This window comes from Cavia porcellus, unplaced genomic scaffold (assembly GCF_034190915.1).
Source record: "Cavia porcellus strain 051 isolate PalLab524CR breed Dunkin Hartley unplaced genomic scaffold, mCavPor4.1 scaffold_7, whole genome shotgun sequence".
Taxonomy (NCBI): Eukaryota; Metazoa; Chordata; class Mammalia; order Rodentia; family Caviidae; genus Cavia; species Cavia porcellus.
Window position 1 is genome coordinate 88806900 of NW_026947490.1, and position 14937 is coordinate 88821836.

A 14937-nucleotide genomic window follows, 5' to 3' on the forward strand; every position below is an offset into this window, starting at 1 on the left:
CAGTAAGAAATCACTAGTTAATAGATTAAATACTATCATCTTAGAAAAGCTTTTCAATTTACAAAATTAAAGCATACAAGGTGGACATTCAGACAGTGAGACTGCAAACAGTTGTATTCAATGATCCAACAAAAACTTAGTAATATGGTCATCTATCTTACACACTTAAACAAACATGCAGTTGTATCCTTTAGAGCACTTATTTTTCCTCTCCTTTTTACAATAAAAATTACACATTTTGGGTTTTATTACTCCCATAGTTCTTATTACTTTTTTTTTTGGAAGAGAATAAAACCAAATGTGACAAAACAAAACAGAGTCAGCCAAAACAAAGCATGGATATAGTACATGATGTAAAAACAGAATACAAGGTGGTCAACAATGGTTACCATAATGCCTCTTGCTACCTAATTGCCTATATCATCAGGTATAATAAAATTGAACAAAACAGCACAGAACAAAACCAATAAAACCAGAACACTGGAGACATTACAGACTTTAAAAGAAGATAATAGTCAAACCCAGAATGGGCATCATAGTGACTCTTACTGCCATCAAAATAGTTGCCTATACCCTCAAACTTGATACTATCAAACAAAACAGAATAGAGTAAAATCATTCAAAACAAGGTGGTGAAAGCAATACAGGGGTTCAAATTAAGTTAATAGGAAATCAAAAAGTTACTATCATATATCCTGCTAATTTTTTTATTTATTTTTCCCTTAAATAAAAAAAGTAATAAAAAATAAATTTTTAAAAAGGAGATTGTGATAAAGGAGGATATAACAACACAGGTCAGAACAGAACAATATAAGTAATAGCGTTTAACCACAAAATAACCTGACATTATAGTAGTTACCAGAGTGTCTCTTTCCTTGAAATATTTGAGCATAACTTTGTATACTACAGCATCAAATATATCAAGACAGTGTGAAACTATTCAAGAGAATGAAAGTATTATAGGGTATTTAGAACCAATTAACAGAAAACAAACAATGGTTTCTATATTATGTCCACGCTTATAAAATGTTTTGTTTATTTTATCACATATAAAAAATCCAATAAGATACAACATGATAAAAACAATGGAGACAGAAGAACAACATCTTGATGGGACTTCAAAATAAAAATATTAAATCAGCACTAGCTATTATGATGTCTTGCTTTTTTAAAAATAGCTGTTCATACCATCACAGATGATAAAATCAAGCAACCCAGAATAAAACCACTCCAATTAAAACATTGTAGGTCTTCAAAGCAATATAATGGGCAATATGATTACTACATACTTTTATGCATTCTTATCATGGCTTACACTAGGGAAACTATTTGGTATTCATAAATGTGAGTTTATTTCACTTAAGAGTATGCTCTTAAGCTGTGCCCATTTATTTATAAATATCACAATGTGATCCTTCTTTATAGCTGAGTAGTACTTCACTGTATACAAATGCCACAATTTTTTTTATCCATTCCTCAGTTGATGGACACTTAGTTGTTTCCAAGATCTGGCTATTACAAACTGTGCTGCTATAAACTTGGGTGCACATATATCACTGTGGTATGATGTTTTGAGTTCTTCTGGGAATATGCCTAGAAGTAGAATAGCTGAAACAAATGAGACTTCCAATCCCAGCTTTTTGAGAAATCTCCAGAATGACCTCCACAATGGTTGCACCAGTCTATAACACCAACAACAATGCAGGAGAGTACCTTTTTCCCCACAGCCTCTCCAGCATTTGTTGTTGGTAGTTTTCTTGATCCTGGCCATTATTTCAGGAGTGAGATGAAATCTCAGTGTGGTTTTAATTTGCATTTCTCTAATGAGTAATGAAGAAGAACATTTTTTCATGCAATTATTTGTCATTAGTATTTCTTCATCTGAGAATTGTGTATTCATCGCAGATGCACATTTTTGGATTGGATCTTTGAATTTTGGGGAACTGATTTTTTTTAATTCTTTATATGTTTTAGGCAAAAGTCCTTTGTCTGAGGGACAGTTTACTAAGATTTTTTTCCCAGTTTGTGGGTTTTCTTTTCACTATGCTGGAAATTTCTTTTGATATGCAGAGACTTTTTAATAAGAAGTGAATCCCAGTTATTGATTCTGGGAAGTTTTTCCCATATGGTTTGATTCCTGTTCAGGAGTTATCTACCTACCCCTATGTCTTCAAGGTTTTTACCCAATTTGTCTTCCAATAGATTTAGTGTTTCTGTTTTAATATTCAGATCTTGGATCCATTTACATTTATTTTAGTACATGGTGATAGGCATGGGTCTAGTTTTAGTTTTCGGCATATGGAGAGCCAGTTTTTCCAACACTATTTATTAAAGAAACTGTCATTCTTCCAGTGAACATGTTTGGCCCCTTTATCAAAAATAAGGTAGTTGAGTGTGTTTGTAGTTGTAGTTGTATCTTCTAATCTATTCCATTGATCTTCGGCTCTGTTTTGATTCCAGTACCATGTTCATTTTATGACAATTGCTTTGCAGTATAACTTCAAGTCAGGAATTGAGATGCCTCCTGCCTTGCCTTTGTTGCTTAGAATTGTCTTTGCTATTCTAGGTCTCTTCTCACTCCAGATAAATTTTAGGAGTGATTTGTCTAGATCTATGATGCATGTTGATTGTATTTTTATTGGGATTGCATTGAATCTGTATAACAGTTTTGGTAGGATGACCATTTTCACAATATTTATTCTTCCTATCCATGAGCAGGAATGTCTTTCCATTTTCTGAGATTGTCTTCAGTTTCTTTTTTCAGTGTATTATAATTTTCTCTGTATAGGTCTTTCACTTCTTTCATGAGAGTAACTCCTAAATATTTCATTTTTTGGTTGCTAGTGTGGAGTTGGTGGCTTCTCTTATTTCTCTGTCATTGATTTGCTTGTTAGTGTATAGGAATGCTACTGATTTTTGAGTTTTGATTTTGTATCCAGTTACATTGCTAAATTTATTTATTATATCTAAGAGTCTTTCAATGGAGTTTTGGGGGTCTTCTATGTAGAGAATCATGTCATCCAAAAATAATGATAATTTAACATCTTTTTTTTCCTATCTTTACCCCTTTTATTTCTCTCTCTTGTCTAATTGCTCTGACTAGTATTTCCAGTACTATATTATCTTCCAGGAATGACTTAGGGAGGATTGCTCCCCTTTCAATTTCATTGAAGAGTTTGAGGGGTGTCGGCATTACTTTGTAATTCTTGTAGAATTCTGCTGTGAATCTATCTGGGCCTGGGCTCTTCTTTGTAGGTAAGGATTTAATTACATTTTCAATTTCATTAAAAGAAATTGGGTTATTCGGCAGTTTTACATCTTCTTGACCTAGCTTTCCTACTTCATATGTTTCTAGGAATCTGTCTATTTCTTCTGTTATCAAGCTTTTGAGAGTAGAGGTTTTTGAAATAGGTGTTGATGATCTTCTGTATTTCTATAGAGACTGCAGGGATTTCACCTTTTTCATTTTTATTGCATGAATTTGAGCTTTTTCTTCCCTATTTTAAATAAAGTTGGCTAAGGGCTTATCAATTTTATTTATTCTTTCAAAGAACCAACTCTTGGAATCGTTGAGTCTTTAGATTGTTTTCTTAGTCGCTATTGCATTGATTTCTGCTCTGATTTTTATAATTTTCTCTCTTCTTTTGGCTTTGGGCTTGACTTGCTCTTCTTTTTCTAGATGTTTGAGGTGTAACATTAGGTTATGTATTTTTACTCGTTCTGTTTTCCTGATGTGGGAGCTCAGTGCAGTAAATTTTCTCTGAGGATTTATTTCATTGCATCCCACAGATTCCAGTAAGTTGTATTTGTGTTTTCATTTGCTTGTAGGTGTTGTTTAATTTATTCTTAAATTTCCTTTGTGACCCAATGATTACTCAAGAGTGTGTTATTCAGTTTCCATGTGTTTGTGGGAGTTTTGCAGTATCTTTTGTCATTAATTTCTAATTTCAAAGTGCAATGATCTGATAACATGCAAGGGATAATTTCCACTGTTTTGCATTGATTTAAATATGTTCTGTGAGCTAATATATGTTCTGTTTTAGAAAATGATCCATGAGCTGCTGAGAACTGTATTCTGAGACGGTTGGGTGGAACATTCTGTACGTGTCTATCAAGTCCATTTGTTCACAGGTGTGATTCAGTTCTCTTATTTCTTTGCTGATTTTCTGTCTGATTGATCTCGCCCTTGGTGTCAATGGTGTGTTAAGGTCTCCTGTTATAATTGTGTTAGTGCGAATTTGGTTTTTCATTTCTGTTAACACTTGTTTTATATAACTGGGTGCTCTGAAATTTGGTGCATATATATTTAAGATAGTTATCACTTCCTCTTGAAGTTTTCCCTTAACCAGTATGTAGTGACCTTCTTTATCTCTTCTGATCATTATTGGTTTGAAGTTCACATTGTCTACCAACAGAATAGCTTCCCCCTCTTTTTTTGGGGGGGGAGGTTTCCTGTTGCATGAAATATTGTGTTTCATCCTTTGACTTTCAGTCTGTATCTTTTTGGATAAGATGGGTTTCTTGTAGACAGCATATGGTTGCATTTGGTTTCTTGATCCATTATGCCAGTCTGTTTCTTTTAATTAGTGCATTGATACCATGTACATTAATGATTATAACTGTTATATGTTGGTTTATTGTTGATATGTTATCTTTCTGCTGTTGCATCTTTATCTTTCTGTTCTGTTTAATTTTCTGCTTTGCTTAGTGGTTTTTTCCTGAGTGTATCTAAACTGTCTTTCAGTATTCTTTTCAGGGTTTGCTTGTTGATCATGAAGTTCTTCAGCTGTTTTTTTCTTTTTAAGAGGAAAAAGAGAAAAACACAAAACAAAACAAAGCGGTGTAAGGGGATCATGATTACCACTTATTTTTATATATTTGAATCATTACTTACATTAGGGAAACTATTCGGTATTCACACATGCAAGATTGATTTATTTCACTTATGAGTATGGTCTCAAGCTGCGCCCATTTATTGATAAATATCTCAATGTGATCCTTCTTTATAGCTGAATAATACTCCATTGTATACAAATACCACAACTTTTTATCCATTCCTCAGTTGATGGACACTTGGGTTGTTTCCAAGATCTGGCGATTACAAATTGTGCTGCTATAAACATAGGTGCACATATATCACTGTGGTATGATGCTTTCAGTTCTTCTGGGAATATGCCTAGAAGTGGAATAGCTGGAATAAATGGGATTTCCAGTCCCAACTTTTTGAGAAATCTCCAGACAGGTCTCCACAAAGGCTGTACCAGTCTACACTCCCAGCAGCAGTGCAGGAGAGTTCCTTTTTCCCCACAGCCTCTCCAGCATTTGTTGTCGGTTTTCTTGATCCTGGCCATTCTTTCAGGAGTGAGATGGTATCTCAGTGTGGTTTTAATTTGCATTTCTCTAATGACCAATGATGATGAGCATGTTTTCATGTATTTATTTGCCATTTGCATTTCTTCATCTGAGAATTGCGTATTCATCTCAGATGCCCATTTTTGGATTGGATCTTTGAATTTTGGAGGTCTGAGTTTCTTTAATTCTTTATATGTTTTAGACAAGAGGCCCTTGTCTGAGAGAGAGTTCACTAAAATCTTTTCCCAGTTTGTGGGTTTTCTTTTCACTATGCTGGAGATTTCTTTTGACATGCAGAAACTTTTTAATAAGAAGTGGTCCCAGTTATTGATTCTGGGAAGAATTTCCCGTGCGGTTTGAGTCCTGTTCATGAATTCTTTACCTACTCCTATGTCTCCAAGGTTTCTACCTAATTTGTCTTCCAATAGATTTAGTGTTTCTGTTTTAATATTCAGATCTTTGACCCATTTAGATTTTAATTTAGTACATGGTGATAGACATGGGTCTAGCTTTAGTTTTCGGCAAATGGAGAGCCAGTTTTTCCAGCACCATTTATTAAAGAGACTGTCGTTCTTCCAGTGAACCTGCTTGGCTCCTTTATCAAAGATAAGGTGGTTGAGTGTGTTTGTAGTTGTGGTTGTATCTTCTAATCTATTCCACTGATCTTCGGCTCTGTTTTGATTCCAATACCATGTTGATTTTACTACTGTTGCTTTGTAGTATAACTTCAAGTCAGGGATTGTGATGCCTCCTGCTTTGTCTTTGCTGCTTAGAATTGCCTTTGCGATTCTAGGTCTCTTCTGGTTCCAGATGAAATTTAGGAGTGATTTCTCTAGATCTATAAGGTATGTTGATGGTATTTCTATTGGGATTGCATTGAATCTGTATAACAGTTTTGGGAGAATGGCCATTTTCACAATGTTTGTTCTTCCTATCCATGAGCAAGGGATATCTTTCCATTTTCTGAGATCATCTTCAATTTCCTTTTTCAGTGTATTATAATTTTCACTGTATAAGTCTTTCACTTCTTTCGTAAGAGTAATTCCTAAATATTTCATTTTTTTGCTTGCTAATGTGAATAGTCCAGTTTCTCTTATTTCCCTCTCTGTAATTTTGTTGTTCGTGTATAGGAATGCTATTGATTTCTGAGTAATGATTTTGTATCCAGCCACATTACTGAATTTATTTATTGCATCTAGGAGTATTTCAATGGAGTTTAGGGGGTCTTCTATGTAGAGTATCATGTCATCTGCAAACAATGATAATTTAACTTCTTCTTTTCCTATCTTTACTCCTTTTATTTCTCTTTCTTGCCTAATTGCTCTGGCTAGTACTTCCAGTACTATATTAAATAGGAGTGGTGATAAAGGACATCCTTGTCTTGTACCCGATTTTAAAGTAAAGGCTTTCAATTTTTGGCCATTTAGTATGATGCTGGCTGTTGGTTTGTCATAAATGGCCTTTATTATATTGAGGTAAAGACCATTTATTCCAATTTTCTGTAAAGTTCTTATCATGAATAAGTGTTGGACCTTATCAAAGGCTTTTTCTGCATCTATAGAAATGATCATGTGATTCTTATTTTTGGCTTTATTGATATGGTGGGTTACATTTATTGATTTGCGTATGTTGAACCATCCTTGCATTCCTGGGATGAATCCCACTTGGTCATGGTGTATAATCTTCTTGATGATTTGCTGGATCCTATTTGCCAATATTTTATTGAGGATTTTTGCATCTGTGTTCATTAGGGAGATCGGTCTATAGTTCTCTTTTATAGTTGGGTCTTTCTCAGGTTTTGGTACTAGAGTAATATTTGCTTCCAGGAATGACTTAGGAAGGATTGCTTCCCTTTCAATTTCATTGAATTGTTTGAGGAGTGTCGGCATTAGGTCTTCTTTATATTTCTTGTAGAATTCTGCAGTGAATCCATCTGGGCCTGGGCTCTGCTTGGTGGGCAAGGACCCAATTACATTCTCAATTTCATTAGCAGAGATTGGGTTATTCAACAGTTTTATATCCTCTTGATCTAGCTTTGGTACTTCATATGCTTCTAAGAATCTGTCTATTTCTTCTGTGTTATCAAACTTTTGAGAGTAGAGGTTTTCGAAATAGGTGTTGATGATCCTCTGTATTTCTATTGGGTCTGTAGTGATTTCTCCTTTTTCATTTCTTATTGCATGAATTTGAGCTTTTTCTTTCCTTTTTTTAATAAGGTTGGCTAGGGGCTTATCGATTTTATTTATTCTTTCAAAGAACCAACTCTTTGATTCGTTGATTCTTTGGATTGTTTTCTTAGTCTCTATTGCATTGATTTCTGCTCTGATTTTTATAATTTCCTCTCTTCTTTTGGCTTTGGGCTTGACTTGCTCTTCTTTTTCTAGCTGCTTGAGGTGTAGCATCAATTTATTTATTTGTATTCGTTCTGTTTTCCTGATGTGGGAACTCAGTGCAATAAATTTTCCTCTCAGAACGGCTTTCATTGCATCCCACACATTCCGGTAAGTTGTATCTGCATTTTCATTTTCTTTTAGGTATTGTTTAATTTCTTCTTTAATTTCTTCTGTGACCCACTGATTACTCAAGAGTGTGTTATTTAGTTTCCATGTGTTTGCGGAATTTTTGCAGTATCCTTTGTCATTAATTTCTAATTTCAGAGCGCTATGATCTGATAATATGCAAGGGATGATTTCAACTCTTTTGCATTTGCTTAAATATGTTCTGTGAGCTAATATATGGTCTATTTTAGAAAATGATCCATGTACTGCTGAGAAGAATGTGTATTCTGATGTTGTTGGGTGGAACATTCTGTATATGTCTATCAAACCCATTTGTTCACAGGTGTGATTCAGTTCTGTTATTTCTTTGCTCATTTTCTGTCTGGTTGATCTGTCCCTTGGTGTCAGTGGTGTATTAAGGTCTCCTGTTACAATTGTGTTACTGATAATTTGAGTTTTCATTTCTGTTAATAATTGTTTTATATAACTGGGTGCTCTGGAGTTTGGTGCATATATATTTAAGATAGTTATCTCTTCCTCTTGGAGTTTTCCCCTTACGAGTATGTAGTGACCTTCTTTGTCCTTTATGGTCATTGTTGGTTTAAAGTTCACGTTGTCTGCAAACAGAATGGCTACTCCTGCCTTTTTTTGGATTCCTGCTGCATGAAGAATTGTTTTCCATCCTTTGACTTTCAGTCTGTGAGTATCCTTCTGGGTTAGATGGGTTTCCTGTAAACAGCATATGGTTGGATTTTGTTTCTTGAGCCATTCTGCTAGTCTGTTTCTTTTGATTGGTGCATTGAGACCATTTACATTAATGGTTATTACTGTTAAATGCTGGTTAATTGTAAGAATGTTATCTCTCTGCTGTTGCATCTTTATCTTTCTGTTCTGTTTAATTATTTGCTTTGCTTAGTGGTTTTTTCCTTTGTGTATCTAAACTGTCTTTCAATATTTTTTGCAGGGTTGGTTTGGTGTTCATGAAGTTCTTCAGCTGTTCTTTGTCATGGAAGTATCGTATTGCACCATCTATTTTGAATGATAGTTTTGCAGGATATATCAGTCTTGGTTGGAAATCATTTTGCTTTAGGATCTGGAATACTTCACTCCATGCTCTTCTTGACTTTATCGTTTGTGCTGAGAAGTCTGCTGTGATTCTGATAGGTTTTCCTTTATAAGTGATTTGTCTTTTCTCTCTGACAGCTTTTAATAATCTATTCTTGTGTTGGATTTCTGGGATGGTGATTATTATATGTCTGGGTGTAGTTTTATTTTGGTTATGACTGTTTGGAGTTCTACATGCTTCACTGATCCTGATGTCAGTTTCTGATCTCATGCTTGGGAAATTTTCAGCTATTACTTCTCTAAATATCCTCCTGACATCCTTCATGTTGTCTCCCTCTCTTTCATTAATCCCTATCATTCTTATGTTATTCTTCTTTGCATCATCTTGCAGTTGTTGAATTGTTGTTTCCTGATTCCTTGTTATTTTCAAAAGATCTTTCCTTTCCTGTTCACTAGCTGCAATCCTTTCTTCAAGGTCTGAAATTCTATCTTCACTTTCATTAAGGCAGTTTTTACAACTTTCAGTGGAGTTTTTTATTTCCTGTATATCTCTGTGCATCTGCATTATGTATTCTGTTTGTTTCTTATATTGCTCGTCTAGGGATTCTATCTTTTTGTTTAGTTCCTCCAATTTTTTATCTGTGTTTTCTTTAGATATATTTAGAATCTCTTTCATTTCTTTTATCATTTCTTCTTTTATCTGGGAGATTATTTCGAGTTTGAATTTCTTTAAAGCTTCCTGGAGTTGCTTGTCAATTTCAGTGGCTATTGTGTCCGATATATGAGGTGGATGGGATATATTTTCTTCTATATACATCATTCCTAGGGTTTCTTGAGATGGGCTGGAGGTTTGAGGTTGTAATTTGGTCTTTCGTTTTGTCATTTTCCTATATTTCTGTGTTTCAAGTGTTATTTGAAAGCTTCCTCAGGATCTGTTGAAAATCCCCTTCTATGTTTGGAGCTACTGAGACTCTGGCACCGCGCTACCCCAAGCCATTAGGCCTACAGAACCAGTGGCCCTCCTCTGCCTGCTCAGAACTCCGCAGTTCCAGACAAGCTGGGCCTCAGGGACACTGTGCGCCCACCTGCCCCTTGGAAGCTCCACAGTTCTTCAATCGCAGCCGGGTTAGGGTACTCACCACAGGCCGCAGTGCCTCAGGCACCTGTGGACCCTCCCTGGTTGCAGAGATATCCACAGTCCTCCAGACACATGGAGAGGCCGATGCAGGCACCCCAGATCTGCCCAGCTCCTCCTCTGCAGACCGATAGCCAGGCGCGGCAGCTAAACAGGCAGGGCTAGGCTGATAGTGTGGGCCCGCCCACCCCTCGGGAGTTTAGCAATTCTCCAAGTGTAACCGGAATGGGGAGGCTAATGTGGAAGTCTCAAACCCACCTCTCCCCTTCACTGCACCTGGAAGCCTGGGGGAACTCCAGCAGTCTGGGCGGAGATATCCAGAGTCCTCCAGACATGCAGAGAGGCCGGTGAGGGCACCCCAGATCTGGCCAGCTCCTCCCCTGCAGACCTATGGCCAGGCGTGGCAGCTAAACAGGCTGGGCTAGGCTGATAGTGTGGGCCCGCCCACCCGTCGGCAGCTCAGCAGTTCTCCAAGTGAAGCCAGAATGGGGAGGCTGATGTGGAAGCCTCAAACCCACCTCTCCCCTTCACTGCACCTGGAAGCCTGGGGGAACTCCAACAGTCTGGGCGGAGATATCCAGAGTCTTCCACACATGCAGAGAGGCCGGTGAGGGCACCCCAGATCTGCCCAGCTCCTCCTCTCTCTTCAGCTGTTTTTTTTGTCATGGAAGTATCTTATTTCTCCATCAGTTTTTAAGGACAGTTTTTCAGGGTACATCAGTCTAGGTTGGAAATCATTTTCCTTTAGGATCTGAAATACTTCACTCCATGCTCTTCTTGACTTTATTGTTTGTGCTGAGAAGTCTGCTGTGATTCTGATAGGTTTTCCTTTGTAAGTGATCTATCTTTTCTCTCTGACTGCTTTTAATATTCTATGCTTATGTTGGATTTCTGGGATGGTGATTATTGTATGTCTGGGTGTAGTTTTATTTTGGTTATGACTATTTGGAGTTCTATATGCTTCCCTGATTCTGTTGTTGGTTTCCAATCTCATGTTTGGGAAATTTTCAGCTATTACTTTTGTGAATAGCCTTTTGATATCATCTGTGTTGTCCCCTTCTTTTACATTTATCCCTATCCATCTTATGTTGTTTTTCTTTGCATCATTTTGAAGCTGTTGTATTGTTATTTGCTGATGCCTTGTTATTTTTAAAAGATCTTACCTTTCCTGTTCACTGGCTGCAATCTTGTCTTTGAGGTCTGAAATTCTATCTTCACTTTCATTGAGGTGGTTTTGACAACTTTCAATGGAATTTTTGATTTCCTGTATATCTTTTTGCATCTGCTTGATGTATTATGTTTGTTTCTTATATTGTTCATCCAGGGATTCTATCTTTTTGTTTAGTTCCTCCAATTTTTTAACTGTGTCTTCTTTAGATGTGTTCAGCACCTCCTTCATTTCTTTTATCATTTCTTCTTTTACCTGGGAGATTATTTCTAGTTTGAATTTCTTTAAAACTTCCCAGAGTTGCTTCTTTACTTCAGTTGTTATTATGTCTGATATTCCAGGTGTATGGCATATATTTCCTTCTATGTACATAGCTCCTAAGGTTTCTTGGGTTGGGCTGGAGTTTTGAGATTGTAATTTGGTCTTTTCATTTTGTCATTTTCCTATATTTCTGAGTTTCAAGTGTTATTCCAAGGCTTCCCCGGGTCTGTTTGAAATCCTCTTCTATGCCCTCAGCTCCTGGGACTCTGGCCACCCACTTCCCCAGATTGAGAGAGGGTCACTGGGGGTGAGGCAGGCTGGCTTAAGACCCACAGAGCTGCTCCATTGCAACAGGAAGCCATGAAGTTCCCTGTTTGGGGCTGAGCGAGGATCCCAAGCTAGCTGGACTCAGGGGAATGTGCACTAGGCACTTACACCAGGCTTCCCAGCCCCTGGAACCAGTAGTGCCCACTTGCTTGCTTAGAACTCCAGAGTCCGCCAAGCATGGTAGGGAGTGTTGCAGGCCTGCTCATGACCATCCTCACTGGTCCAGTGCAACAGGAAGGTGAGAAGTTCCCTGTCCAGAGCCCAGTGGGGATCCCAAACTAGCTGGGCTAGGGAGATGGTGCGGGGGACACTCACCCCAGGAAAAATAGTTTTGATTTATTGACTTTAATCAAAGTCAGAGAGATTTACTAAAAAATCTTTTAGTGCCAACTTAATGGAAAACTCTCCCACTAAGACTGACTTTACATTCGGTTTGCTTAGTTTTTGCCATAATATAACCTGGAATGCTTGAAGCAAGATTAGAGAATGAAAACCTTTGGTACCTATTATTCCTCTTATTGAACAAACATTCACATGCATCTCTCATGTGTAACTTTGCAGTAAACACTCCAGGGAGCACAGAGATGCCATTCAATTCTCTTCATAGGCACTTGCTCTCCAGTAAGGCCAGACTCACCTGAACAGATGCCTCATGGACAAGGAGCACTTTATGTGCAGGCTGTATGAAATGTAGCCTGTGCAGGTTCCAGGCTTTAACTGTGGGAAGCCCTTTAAATCTATTAGTATCTAAGATCCAAATGAATAGCTTCCCAGATGACTATGAATCACAACTGTGTTTCAATTGGCATGCACAATGATTTTTAAAATTTTGATTTATTTGCCAACACTCCAACCTTCAGAGATTTTACCCTGAAAATAAAGTTTCAGTCTCACCCAGATAAAAATATAAAGATCTGATAAAATGGTCCCATTATAGCTTAACAACAAATCAACTGGTGCTGAATGTTGTCTTTACCTTTTAGAATAACAGTAGAAGAAGGAACAGTTCTGCAAAGCTGGCAGGAGTGTAGACTGATGCAACCATTGTGCAAATCAGTGTGGAGATTCCTAAAAAACTAGGACTAGAAGTTCCATTTGATTCAGCTCCTTTCTTTATTGGTATTCTCTTCAAAGAATTAAAATCATCACACCGCAGTGTTATATGCACACCCATGTTTATAGAGGCACAGTTTTAATAACTAAATCTTGGAAACAACTCAAATACTCATCATACAATTACTGGGTAAAACAGATGGAGCACTATTCAGGCATAAAGAAGGATAAACTTCAGACATCTATAGATAAATGGATAGACCTTGAGACCACACTCTTTAGTAAAATAAATCAGACACATATGTGTAAATATTGCATTGTCTCTCTGGTGTGAGACACTGAAAATGTAAATAAGAAACAAAATGATAATAAATATTGTGAAATAGGAAGAAATTGTTCAAAAGGAAATGGGTACTAGATAGGGGTAGAAAACAGGAAGGAATTTAAAGAAAAATGAGAAAAGAAGGGTACAAAGGAAACAAAACTTTGTAAATAAGAAAGGGAATAGAGGTTGAAGAGAGAGAAAGGAAATGAGAAAAAAAGAGGACTGAAGACACAACATATCCAGATTCCTTATAATGAATATGATCATTATGTGTATCTAAACTGTGCCAGAAAACCTAAAAAAATAACAAATTGAGTGTATATAGCCTATACAGTCTGTTCCATTTCTGATTGTGTTGCCTGTTCTTCACTACTCTTCCCTGCCTGCTTCCTGAAGACATTTGTAAGTATGTAGAACAGGATTAGTGCTAGACAGTATGGCCTGGAGAAGGAGAGAAAAATTTCATGTGTTGAAACATAGATTAAAATGTATGCATTAAATCAATTTAAAACAAGGCATCAAGTGGTATAATCTTGGCTGAAATGCTCTCATTGTTTAGAACTCAAAATATAATTTTCTAGACAAAAGCAGCCATAAAGGAACATATGAAACAGCATATCTGACTGTTACACCTTCCCCTCAAAGTTAAGACCTTTGCCAAGTAGAATATTTAGCAAGGCTAGGACGCAGGAGGAATTTTGCCTGAGATTATCCTACTACTGTGAGTCTAGGAAAGAAATGAATAGTGATGCAGTCATACCAAAGCCTTTAGCTGTTTCATGGGAGCTCTGATACTGGCACAACCTTTTAGCATTTTAGTGCACAAAGACAAAGATACTTGTTCTTTACAGCCCTTCATTTACCATTCATTGTTGTAGGTTATCCCTCGGTATGACTTCAGTCAAAATACTCTTTCAGAGGCAATTTCAGGACAGCAAGTCAGTAGAGAGTGACATCATATTGCCTTAACTGTGGGGATCTGTGAGACACTCCAAGGCACCCTCTAGACATCTAATTTTAGTGGAGCCTTTACACCCTATCCAATTTTTAACATCTTTCTTTCCTGTTATTTTATGTATTTCTTCACTGTTTCATTTTTTCTTCTTGTCTCTTATTACTATTAACATGAATGAATGATTTCTTTGACCTTGGAAGTGGAGCAGAGCTTTGGTTAGGGAAATTTCTGTTTTCAGAGAGCTTTTTAAAAACTGAGCATGATGCTTTTCGTTTGAGGAAGAACTGTCAATTGGGCCCTGTCTGGGAATTTCCAGTAGTTGAGACCCTTTACTCTACGTTAGAATCAAGCACTCTAGAGGGAATCCTCTTATTATAAAGAAAAACTGCATCCATAAGGACACATCATTAATCCTTTCAACTTAAAGACAGATTGGATTTGATCACCAAAACAACAAAAATGAGGATACTAATGAACAGCATAGTCAACTAGAAGAGACTATAAGTGGCATTATGATTTCAAATTGCTGCATGAATGTTTAGCAATTTATTATCCTAACAAAAGGAGAAGCATTAAAAATGAAGGCACATGATGCTTAGATAATATATTCACCATATCCTAAATCTACAGAGAGCCATACCTTCATGGAAATCAGATCAGATCTTTCAATAATGTAGAAGCAAGAAATCTGAGCAGTTGAGTACTCTAGCAGGTGTCTTCACAGCTGTACAGCTAAAATCTGTAAGTTACATATTGCCTAAAAGTGTCAGATAATATTACATCTTGGGCCAATTTTTA